This window comes from Rattus norvegicus, chromosome 8 (assembly GCF_036323735.1).
Source record: "Rattus norvegicus strain BN/NHsdMcwi chromosome 8, GRCr8, whole genome shotgun sequence".
NCBI lineage: Eukaryota > Metazoa > Chordata > Mammalia > Rodentia > Muridae > Rattus > Rattus norvegicus.
The window spans coordinates 19218931-19231282 of NC_086026.1; the positions used below are offsets into that span (position 1 = coordinate 19218931).

At 42.5% G+C, this 12352-nt stretch overlaps 1 long non-coding RNA gene across 1 annotated transcript in view; it reads right to left on the bottom strand.

Annotated features, from left to right (window-relative positions):
- Positions 1–1454: 1454 nt before the first annotated feature.
- Positions 1455–12352, bottom strand: part of LOC103693014 (uncharacterized) — a 42339-nt gene continuing 31441 nt past the window's right edge. Inside the window, exon 3 of the long non-coding RNA XR_593777.4 lies at positions 1455–11979. This is a non-coding gene — a long non-coding RNA (uncharacterized LOC103693014). The remainder of the gene's footprint in view (positions 11980–12352) is intronic.

Consider the following 12352-nt stretch of genomic DNA (forward strand, 5'->3'; position numbering starts at 1 on the left):
CATGCTAATACACACGCCCCCTCTCCCACATACACACACACACACACACATACACACACAAACACAGCATGTATACAAGGTATCAAGAATTGGTGTTTCAACAATGAAGCTGTTCTAGAGACCTCAGAATGTTTGAAATATGAGCAATGTGGAACATCTATCCCCCAAAAGTGATTGAAGCCAGCCCAAGAGAGAGGCCACGTGAGCTACAGAGAGCAATGCTGTTCAGCTGGACCTGCCTGTGCCTCTTTGAGCTCACGTCCCAAACCCTGGCCCAGCTGTGGGGGATGAACTAGATGACTTAGTGTCTGCTTTCCAGGGTTCGGTCCTATCCTTCCTCGTAGCTCCCCCTCCCTCTCTTGTGGAGTGGGGATGTTTACTCCGTGCCATTGCATCTTGGAATTAAGTGATTTTCTTTTTCCTTTTTCAGGGATTCACAGCTGACAACTAGACTTCCATATCACAAGACACTTTCAGTTCGGAGTTTGGGGGATACCTGAAGATGAATTCACGTACTGAGATAGGTGTGAGCCTTTGAGGGCCAGAGTAGTCAGAAGTTACAGTTTGGATGGGAAATGTTCCTTACAGGGAAGATTTGAACACTTGATCCCCGGCAGGTGCTGTGCCTTGGGATTGCTCCAAACTTTAGGGGTTGAAGTGTAGTTTGAGAAGCGGGTGGCTATGGACATGATTTTGGAGGTTAAACTGGTCTGGCTCTCTTTCCTTGTTCTATGTTTACTGTCTTCCAAGAAGCACACATCCTCTTCCTCCACAAACTCCTGCTACCATGACATCCTGCTTTCCCGTGGGCCCATAATCAACAAAGTCGAGTACTGTAAGCCTAAACTTCCGAAAACTTAAACTAAAGCATCTGTGAGTGTACTGCCTAGTTTAAGTCAACACGACACAAGCTGGAGTCATCTGAAAGGAGGGAGCCTCAATTGAGAAAATGTTTCCATATGATTGGGCTGCATGCAAGTCTGTAGGGCATTTTTAAAATTAGTTATTGATGGGGAGGTCCCAGCCCACTGTGGGTGATTCTATCCCTAGGTTGGTCCTGCGTTCTGTAAGACAGCAGGCAGAGCAAGCCATAGGGAGCAAGCCAGTGAACAGCACCCCTCTATGACCTCTGTATCAGCTTCTGCCTCCAGGTTCATGTCCTGTTTTGAGTTCTTATCCTCCAAAGATGAGCAGCAAGGAGGACTTATAAGCCAAAAAAATCTTTCATCACAGTAAGAGTAAGAGAAACCATGACTAAGAAAATCTCTGTCTCTGTCTAAATGTTCTCTCTCTCTCTCTCTCTCTCTCTCTCTCTCTCTCTCTCTCTCTCTCTCTCACACACACACACACACACACACACACACAAACACACACACACACACACACGTACATGCATAGTCATAAAGGTCAAAGGCAAAATATTTGAATATGTAAAACATCCATATGATTTCAGGTTTGCATAGAACTTTTTTTTTTTATTAACTTGAGTATTTCTTATATACATTTCGAGTGTTATTCCCTTTCCCGGTTTCCAGGCAAATATCCCCCTAATCCCACCCCCTCCCCTTCTTTATGGGTGTTCCCCTCCCCCCATTGCCGCCCTCCCCCGAAAAATCTAGTTCACTGGGGGTTCAGTCTTAGCAGGACCCAGGGCTTCCCCTTCCACTGGTGATCTTACTAGGATATTCATTGCTACCTATGAGGTCAGAGTCCACGGTCAGTCCATGTATAGTCTTTAGGTAGTGGCTTAGTCCCTGGAAGCTCTGGTTGCTTGGCATTGTTGTACATATGGGGTCTCGAGCCCCTTCAAGCTCTTCCAGTTCTTTCTCTGATTCCTTCAACGGGGGTCCTATTCTCAGTTCAGTGGTTTGCTGCTGGCATTCGCCTCTGTGTTTGCTGTATTCTGGCTGTGTCTCTCAGGAGCGATCTACATCCGGCTCCTGTCGGCCTGCACTTCTTTGCTTCATCCATCTTGTCTAATTGGATGGCTGTATATGTATGGGCCACATGTGGGGCAGGCTCTGAATGGGTGTTCCTTCTGTGTCTGTTTTAATCTTTGCCTCTCTATTCCCTGCCAAGGGTATTCTTGTTCCCCTTTTAAAGAAGGAGTGAACCATTCACATTTTGATCATCTGTCTTGAGTTTCATTTGTTCTAGGCATCTAGGGTAATTCAAGCATTTGGGCTAATAGCCACTTATCAATGAGTGCATACCATGTGTGTTTTTCTGTGATTGGGTTACCTCACTCAGGATGATATTTTCCAGTTCCAACCATTTGCCTACGAATTTCATAAAGTCATTGTTTTTGATAGCTGAGTAATATTCCATTGTGTAGATGTACTACATTTTCTGTATCCATTCCTCTGTTGAAGGGCATCTGGGTTCTTTCCAGCTTCTGGCTATTATAAATAAGGCTGCGATGAACATAGTGGAGCACGTGTCTTTTTTGGTTGTGAGCCTAGCCTTTAACGGCTGAGCCATCTCTCCAGCCCACGTGTCTTTTTTATATGTTGGGGCATCTTGTGGGTATATGCCCAAGAGAGGTATAGACGGATCCTCAGGCAGTTCAATGTCCAATTTTCTGAGGAACCTCCACACTGATTTCCAGAATGGTTGTACCAGTCTGCAATCCCACCAAAAATGGAGGAGTGTTCCTCTTTCTCCGCATCCTCACCAGCATCTGCTGTCATCTGAGTTTTTGATCTTAGCCATTCTCACTGGTGTGAGGTGAAATCTCAGGGTTGTTTTGATTTGCATTTCCCTTATGACTAAAGATGTTGAACATTTCTTTAGGTGTTTCTCAGCCATTCGGCATTCCTCAGCTGTGAATTCTTTGTTTAGCTATGAACCCCATTTTTTAATAGGGTTATTTGTCTCCCTGCGGTCTAACTTCTTGAGTTCTTTGTATATTTTGGATATAAGGCCTCTATCTGTTGTAGGATTGGTAAAGATCTTTTCCCAATCTGTTGGTTGCCGTTTTGTCCTAACCACAGTGTCCTTTGCCTTACAGAAGCTTTGCAGTTTTATGAGATCCCATTTGTCGATTCTTGATCTTAGAGCATAAGCCATTGGTGTTTTGTTCAGGAAATTTTTTCCACTGCCCATGTGTTCCAGATGCTTCCCTAGTTTTTCTTCTATTAGTTTGAGTGTATCTGGTTTGATGTGGAGGTCCTTGATCCACTTGGACTTAAGCTTTGTACACGGTGATGAGCATGGATCGATCTGCATTCTTCTACATGTTGACCTCCAGTTGAACCAGCACCATTTGCTGAAAATGCTGTCTTTTTTCCATTGGATGGTTTTGGCTCCTTTGTCAAAAATCAAGTGCCCACAGGTGTGTGGGTTCATTTCTGGGTCTTCAATTCTGTTTCATTGGTCTATCTATCTGTCTCTCTACCAATACCATGCACTTTTTATCACTATTGCTCTGTAATACTGCTTGAGTTCAGGGATAGTGATTCCCCCTGAAGTCCTTTTATTGTTGAGGATAGTTTTAGCTATCCTGTGTCTTTTGTTATTCCAGATGAATTTGAAAATTGTTCTGTCTAGCTCTTTGAAGAATTGGATTGGTATTTTGATGTGGATTGCATTGAATCTGTAGATCGCTGTTGGTAAAATGGCCATTTTTACTATATTAATCCTGCCAATCCATGAGCATGGGAGATCTTTCCATCTTCTGAGGTCTTCTTCAATTTCTTTCATCAGAGTCTTGAAGTTCTTATTGTACAAATCTTTTACTTGCTTGGTTAAAGTCACACCGAGGTATTTTATATTATTTGGGTCTATTATGAAGGGTGTCGTTTCCCTAATTTCTTTCTCGATTTGTTTCTCTTTTGTGTAGAGGAAGGCTACTGATTTATTTGAGTTAATTTTATACCCAGCCACTTTGCTGAAGTTGTTTATCAGCTTTAGTAGTTCTCTGGTGGAACTTTTGGGATCACTTAAATAAACTATCATATCATTTGCAAATAGTGATATTTTGACCTCTTCTTTTCCGATCTGTATCCCCTTGACCTCCTTTTGCTGTCTGATTGCTCTGGCTAGAACTTCAAGAACTATATTGAATAAGTAGGGAGAGAGTGGGCAGCCTTGTCTAGTCCCTGATTTTAGTGGGATTGCTTCAAGTTTCTCTCCATTTAATTTAATGTTAGCAACTGGTTTGCTCTATATGGCTTTTACCATGTTTAGGTATGGGCCTTGAATTCCTATTCTTTCCAGGACTTTTATCATGAAGGGGTGTTGAATTTTGTCAAATGCTTTCTCAGCATCTAATGAAATGATCATGTGGTTTTGTTCTTTCAGTTTGTTTATATAATGGATCACGTTGATGGTTTTCCGTATATTAAACCATCCCTGCATGCCTGGGATAAAGCCTACTTGATCATGGTGGATGATTGTTTTGATGTGCACTTGAATTCGGTTTGCCAGAATTTTATTGAGTATTTTTGCGTCGATATTCATAAGGGAAATTGGTCTGAAGTTCTCTTTCTTTGTTGGGTCTTTGTGTGGTTTAGGTATAAGAGTAATTGTGGCTTCATAGAAGGAATTCGGTAGTGCTCCATCTGTTTCAATTTTGTGGAATAGTTTGGATAATATTGGTATGAGGTCTTCTATGAAGGTCTGATAGAATTCTGCACTAAACCCGTCTGGACCTGGGCTCTATTTGGTTGGGAGACCTTTAATGACTGCTTCTATTTCCTTAGGAGTTATGGGGTTGTTTAACTGGTTTATCTGTTCCTGATTTAACTTCGGCACCTGGTATCTGTCTAGGAAATTGTCCATTTCCTGCAGGTTTTCAAGTTTTGTTGAATATAGGATTTTATAGTAAGATCTGATGATTTTTTTGAATTTCCTCTGAATCTGTAGTTATGTCTCCCTTTTCATTTCTGATTTTGTTAATTTGGACACACTCTCTGTGTCCTCTCGTTAGTCTGGCTAAGGGTTTATCTATCTTGTTGATTTTCTCAAAGAACCAACTTTTGGTTCTGTTGATTCTTTCTGTGGTCCTTTTTGTTTCTACTTGGTTGATTTCAGCTCTGAGTTTGATTATTTCCTGCCTTCTACTCCTCCTGGGTGTATTTGCTTCTTTTTGTTCTAGAGCTTTTAGGTGTGCTGTCAAGCTGCTGACATATGCTCTTTCCTGTTTCTTTCTGCACGCACTCAGCGCTATGAGTTTTCCTCTTAGCACAGCTTTCATTGTGTCCCATAAGTTTGGGTATGTTGTACCTTCATTTTCATTAAATTCTAAAAAGTTTTTAATTTCTTTCTTTATTTCTTCCTTGACCAGGTTATCATTGAGTAGAGCATTGTTCAATTTCCACGTATATGTGGGCATTCTTCCCTTATTATTATTGAAGACCAGTTTTAGGCCGTGGTGGTCTGATAGCACGCATGGGATTATTTCTATCTTTCTGTACCTGTTGAGGCCCGTTTTTTGACCAATTATATTTGGAGAAAGTACCATGAGGAGCTGAGAAGAAGGTATATCCTTTTGCTTTAGGATAGAATGTTCTATAAATATCTGTTAAGTCCATTTGGCTCATGACTTTTCTCTTAGTCTGTCTACGTCTCTGTTTAATTTCTGTTTCCATGATCTGTCCATTGATGAGAGTGGGGTGTTGAAATCTCCTACTATTATTGTGTGAGGTGCAATGTGTGTTTTGAGCTTTAGTAAGGTTTCTTTTATGTATGTAGGTGCCCTTGTATTTGGGGCATAGATATTTAGGATTGAGAGTTCATCTTGGTGGATTTTTCCTTTGATGAATATGAAGTGTCCTTCCTTATCTTTTTTGATGAATTTTAGTTGAAAATTGATTTTATTTGATATTAGAATGGCTACTCCAGCTTGCTTCTTCTGACCATTTGCTTGGAAAGTTGTTTTCCAGCCTTTCACTCTGAGGTAGTGTCTGTCTTTGTCTCTGAGGTCTGTTTCCTGTAGGCAGCAGAATGTAGGGTCCTCGTTGCATATCCAGTTTGTTAATCTATGTCTTTTTATTGGGGAGTTGAGGCCATTGATGTTGAGAGATATTAAGGAATAGTAATTATTGCTTCCTGTTATATTCATATTTGGATATGAGGTTATGTTTGTGTGCTTTTCTTCTCTTTGTTTTCTTCCCAAGACGATTAGTTTCTTGCTTCTTCTAGGGTATAGCTTGCCTCCTTATGTTGGGCTTTACCATTTATTATCCTTTGTAGTGCTGGATTTGTAGAAAGATATTGTGTAAATTTGGTTTTTTCATGGAATATCTTGGTTTCTCCATCTATGTTAATTGAGAGTTTTGCAGGATACAGTAACCTGGGCTGGCATTTGTGTTCTCTTAGGGTCTGTATGACATCTGTCCAGGATCTTCTGGCTTTCATAGTTTCTGGCGAAAAATCTGGTGTGATTCTGATAGGTCTGCCTTTATATGTTACTTGACCTTTTTCCCTTACTGCTTTTAATATTCTTTCTTTATTTTGTGTGTTTGGTGTTTTGACTATTATGTGACGGGAGGTGTTTCTTTTCTGGTCCAATCTATTTGGAGTTCTGTAGGCTTCTTGTATGCCTAAGGGTATCTCTTTTTTTAGGTTAGGCATGTTTTCTTCTATGATTTTGTTGAAGATATTTACTGGTCCTTTGAGCTGGGAGTCTTCACTCTCTTCTATACCTACTATCCTTAGGTTTGATCTTCTCATTGAGTCCTGGATTTCCTGTATGTTTTGGACCAGTAGCTTTTTCTGCTTTACATTATCTTTGACAGTTGAGTCAATGATTTCTATGGAATCTTCTGCTCCTGAGATTCTCTCTTCCATCTCTTGTATTCTGTTGGTGAAGCTCATATCTACAGCTCCTTGTCTCTTCTTTTGGTTTTCTATATCCAGGGCTGTTTCCATGTGTTCTTTCTTGATTGCTTCTATTTCCATTTTTAATTCCTTCAACTGTTTGATTGTGTTTTCCTGGAATTCTTTCAGGGATTTTTGTGACTCCTCTCTATGGGCTTCTACTTGTTTATTTATGTTTTCCTGGAATTCTTTCAGGGATTTTTTGACTCCTCTCTATGGGCTTCTACTTGTTTATTTATGTTTTCCTGGAATTCTTTCAGGGATTTTTGCGATTCCTCTCTGTAGGCTTCTACTTGTTCTCTAAGGGAGTTCTTCACGTCTTTCTTGAAGTCCTCCAGCATCATGATCAAATATGCTTTTGAAACTAGATCTTGCTTTGCTGGTGTGTTTGAATATTCCGTGTTTGATTTGGTGGGAGAATTGGGCTCCGATGATGCCATGTAGTCTTGGTTTCTGTTGCTTGGGTTCCTGTGCTTGCCTCTCGCCATCATATTATCTCTAGTGTTACTTTGTTCTGCTATTTCTGACAGTGGCTAGACTGTCCTATAAGCCTGTGTGTCAGGAGTGCTGTAGACCTGTTTTCCTGTTTTCTTTCAGCCAGTTATGGGGACAGAGTGTTCTGCTTTCGGGCGTGTAGTTTTTCCTATCTACAGGTCTTCAGCTGTTCCTGTGGGCTTGTGTCTTGAGTTCACCAGGCAGGTCACTTGCAGCAGAAAAGTTGGTCTTACCTCTGGTCCCGAGGCTCAAGTTTCCTCGTGGGGTGCTGCCTACGAGCTCTCTGCAGCGGCAGCAACCAGGAAGATCTGCGCCGCCCTTTCCAGGAGCTTCTGTGCACCAGGGTTCCAGATGGTGTTTGCTGTTTTCCTCTGGCGTCAGAGATGTGTGCAGAGTGCAGTCTCTTCTGGTTTCCCAGGTGTGTCTGCCTCTCTGAAGGTTTAGCTCTCCCTCCCACGGGATTTGGGTGCAGAGAACTGTTTATCCAGTCAGTCCCTTCAAGTTCTGGCGGTGTCTCAGACGCAGTGGATCTGCTGCTCCTGGGCCCTCCTCTACGGGGACCCAGAGGCCTTATACAGTTTCCTCTTGGGCCAGGGATGTGAGCAGGGGTGGGCAGTGTTGGTGGTCTCTTCCGCTCTGCAGCCTCAGGAGTGCCCACCTGACCAGGCGGTGAGGTCTCTGTCCCAAGGGGTTTGGGAGCAGAGACCCGCATAGAACTTCTAATACTGCATAGGAATCATAATGAAAGACTGATAAGTTCAGTTATAATCAACTCAAGAATTACATTCCTTAAAAGGGAGAATATCTTCTCTGTTTGGAATAGGGCAACAGAACGTGAAGGGCTGGAGAGATGGCAGGAGTTCAGTTGCTCTTACCAAGATGCCCTTAAAGAGAACTAAAATTCAGTTTCCACCATGTCAAGAACAACTGTTAACTCTTGCTCCAGGGGACTAGCTCCTCTTCTGGCTTCTGTAAGTAACTGCACACACATATACACACACAGGAAAGAAATACATACTGTTTTAAAGTGAAAAGTGAGTCTACAAACTGGAATATACATCTTCACTGAGATACAAGTTTGTACAAGTTTGGTCTCGTTCTTCCTCCCAGCTCCAGTCCCAGAAATTAGACTCGGACTCAAAATATATTTGCAAATACCTCAGTCATACAGTTAGGCTCTTCTCCAAATAGATCATAACTTAAAACAACCCACTTATTTTATTCTGTTGTGCGGCTGGTAACCTGTGCTTGGGTACCATATTGCGTATGTCTCAGCACAGTTTCCTAGGTGAATCTCCCGTGCCTGGCTCTATCCCAGAATTCTTTTTGCCTCCTGGGTGTTCCATTTCCTATTCAACCCTTTCCTCTAGGCCACAGGGCTTTTTAATTAACAGCTGATACACCCATGTAATACACAAGATAGTCTCTCTACAGATACCTGGAGGGATTTCTGTTCATCGAAGGCATTCATATCTGAACTTACAGCAGAATGAAACAGGTAACCCGATGAGACCTGGGTGCATACACACAGGACAGAAATGGATGTAAGTACACACGGATACCTGATCGCTTTCATTAAAAAGATGTCACTCAGGCGCCACTCTGGACATTCCCAGAAGCCTGGCAGTTCATAGCTGGTGAATTAAGAGACACTGGCATTGTCTGTCCACCGCTGGAAGACAGACGGACCATCAGAACCTGAAACGCCATCTGGCATTCTCTAGTGAAGTGAATGTGCTCTACTTTAAAGACAAGCTATTTTGTCACATGGATCGAAACTTAGAGAAACCGCTGCCCCTTGTACATCAGAAGGCATGGACAGTGATGTTCGAAACTCACACAGAATGTAGAGGCGCACGTGGAGAATGGCCCAGTTTTTCCTGTGAGAATCGTTAGCACACGCCTGTGTGTTCATGCAACACTGTACCTTTGGTCTGCCTGGGGCAGATCATGTGAACCCACGTGGGCAAACCTCATCCGTGCAAACTGAAACTAACAGGCTGCTGGTGGAAACATCACACTCAGCACGAGGTGAGCCCACTTAGGTCTCAGGTGATGTTTATTGAACACAGCTTTTCCCAAAGCCCTTAAAGAGAAAAGTGTAGTCACAGCAGAGGGAGGGAGAGGGGTAGCCTGAGGACTTCCTATGCCTTCAGAGAGCCCAATGAGGATCAGCTCTGTCCTTCTGTCCTTTTGGGGTACCAAATACAAAGATGTTCACTTTGGCTTTTTTCTTTTTTTTAAGATGTATTTGTGTGTGTGTGTGTGTGTGTGTGTGTGTGTGTGTGTGTGTGTGTGTGTGTGTAGGTATGTAGGTAGGTACGTATGGAGGTCAAAAGACAGAATCAGACCCCTTGAAACTGGAGTCACAGGTAGCTGAGGACCAACTGATGTAGGTGGGTGCTTGGAACCAAGCTCAGGTCCTCTGCGAGAGCATCAAACACTTTTAGCTGCGGAAGCATCTCTTTAGCCCCAGTTTTGTCTTTTTTTAGTGCTTTATTCACATGGTATAAATATTCTTTTGGTGTATATAAATATCTCATTTAAATACTCTGAGTTTTTTCTTTCTATGCTTGTTAAGGAACAGAGAATTAAGAGAAGTCATTTGGCTCCTGCTCATAATATTACAAAAAAAGCAATGTATTCCTTTCAACATACCTCTATTAAATTTCTTTTCCTCGGCTGTGACAAAGGATAAAGCAAATGTCCCTCAGGGACAACAAGATCTTTCTAGATTATCACCTCTACGTCTGCAGACACATTTGCTCTTTATTTAAATGACAAACAATCATATCTATTGGGCATTCCTCCAAAGTGAAAAAAAAAGTAGACCAAGAGAAAGATCGTGTTCCAGCTATCGAAAAAGCAGCCATACACAAAGCGTCTCTTCCTCAGAGGGAACAATCCCACCATCCAGATCCCCACTGCTGTGCACATTTATGAAGTCGGCTTAGGAGAAGCCAGGAAGGCACGTGAGTTGGACAGAGTTGACAGTTTTGCATGAGAGGACGGAGACATGAATTCAAACTTCTGACTCCTGCTCTTCTAAGTGCTTTTAGAAAATTAATTTGAACATGAAGGACAAATGCACCAATGGTTAAACAATTAGGCAGCCGAGAGGCCGATGCTATAGTTTGGGGTGAGGCATTTTTGCCAGTTTCCATATCTCTAACGCACCCCATCCATTTGTCTTCCCACCTTCCTCTCCACTCACTCCCACTGCTCTATGTGTTTCCTGACACAAGGACACACAGACACATGGACACACAGCAGAAACCTCTGCCTTACCACACAGTTCTATCTCATAAAGACAGGAACCTTAACTAAATATGGTTGTTTTCATGTGAAGGGCTTCACATGGGCGTCAGGATGTACATAATCTCCACCATGAGATTTCACCACCTTCATGCCCAACCCTTCTCCAACAGAGTCTCAGGCTACTGCCTTTCTATGTTCATATCTTTCTCTGCTTCCTTAGAAAAACAATGGAACGTGGCCCCCATTTTTATCTTGTAGAAAATAAACATTTCTGCACTAATATCGGAAGTTTGTTCAAAAATGTTACAGTGTTTTGAGTGTTCCAGGAGAATCTAAAAAATAAAAAGAACACATTAGGGCCAGCAAGGTGGCTCAGCAGGCAAAGGGACTTGCTGCCAATTTGAGTTTCATCTTCAGCCCCATGTAGTGGAAGGAGAGCACTGACCCCTTCAAGTTTTCCTCTGACTTCCACATGTGTGCCATGGACTATGTACACACACACACACACACACACACACGTGCACACACAATATACATGTATACACATTCAACACATACAACACATGCATGCACACATAGCACACACAACACATACACAATATAATACACACACATACAACACACACAGACCACACATGTATGCACACAGAACATACATGTACACACAACACACACAACACATGCATGCACACACAACACACACACCATACACATATAATACACACACGGACAACACACATACATGCACACATAACACACATAAAACACATACATGTATACACACAACACACATGCACACATAGCACATACAACACACGCATAACATACATACAACACACACAATACACACAACGTATATATACAACATGTACAGACATAAATAAGTATAAAAATGTAAATTACAGCTAAGTAAAATTGAACACAAAGAGCACACCTCTATTCACGGTAGACATCTCTGGCCCCTGCTCTGATGCCCAACGTCCTAAGAGGCAGCAGAACTGATCTAGGTCCATGTCTCATTTCCTCCCTACTCTCTATACAAAGAGACTTGGGAGAAGGAAGAGAAGGAGGCGAAGGGTCGGATTAGAGTTGAAGTCTGTAACTTCCTGTGCCATTAGTGGTAAATCCCCAGGAATGGTAGAAGGGTGCTCCACAATCCTGCCCAAGCCAAGGACATTCTAGCATCTCTCATGGACAGTGGAGTGTCTTAGAGATTCTTTTTGCCACACAGAATCTGCAAATCCATATTGAAGAAGAGCATGAGGAGGAAGTTCTTGAAAGGCTCTTCCATGTCTACTCTGAAGTTTTGAGATGTAAATGAACATGAAGATTGGTAGCCCTTGTTCCTGAAATTTCTGAAAGAGGAGGCTTGGTAGAGCGTGTTCTCGCAGAGCAAGAGGAGACCTGGAAAGAATATGGAAATGGTATCCATGAATTCATTCCCACTGGACTTTGGAGTGTGAGAAGAGAAACTTTGGCATCCTCATGCAGTTCTGGAAGAAACCCATGTCTTAAAGATGAACATAGTAGCTAGATGAAGCAAAGCTTGCCCTATCTCACCTTCAGGTTAAACAGTAACAGTTACCAGAGCAGACAGAATTCAATTAAACCACTACGGGGCCTAGGATACTCATACACCATGCCATAACCACTTACAGAAGATCACACCTCCATTTCCTGTGCACCTCCCCCCCCAACCCCCCTGCCCCAGTTCCCACCCGAATGGCTAGTGCCTGGGGAGGAGGGGAGGAGAAAGCTCTCAGCCCTGCAACCTGCC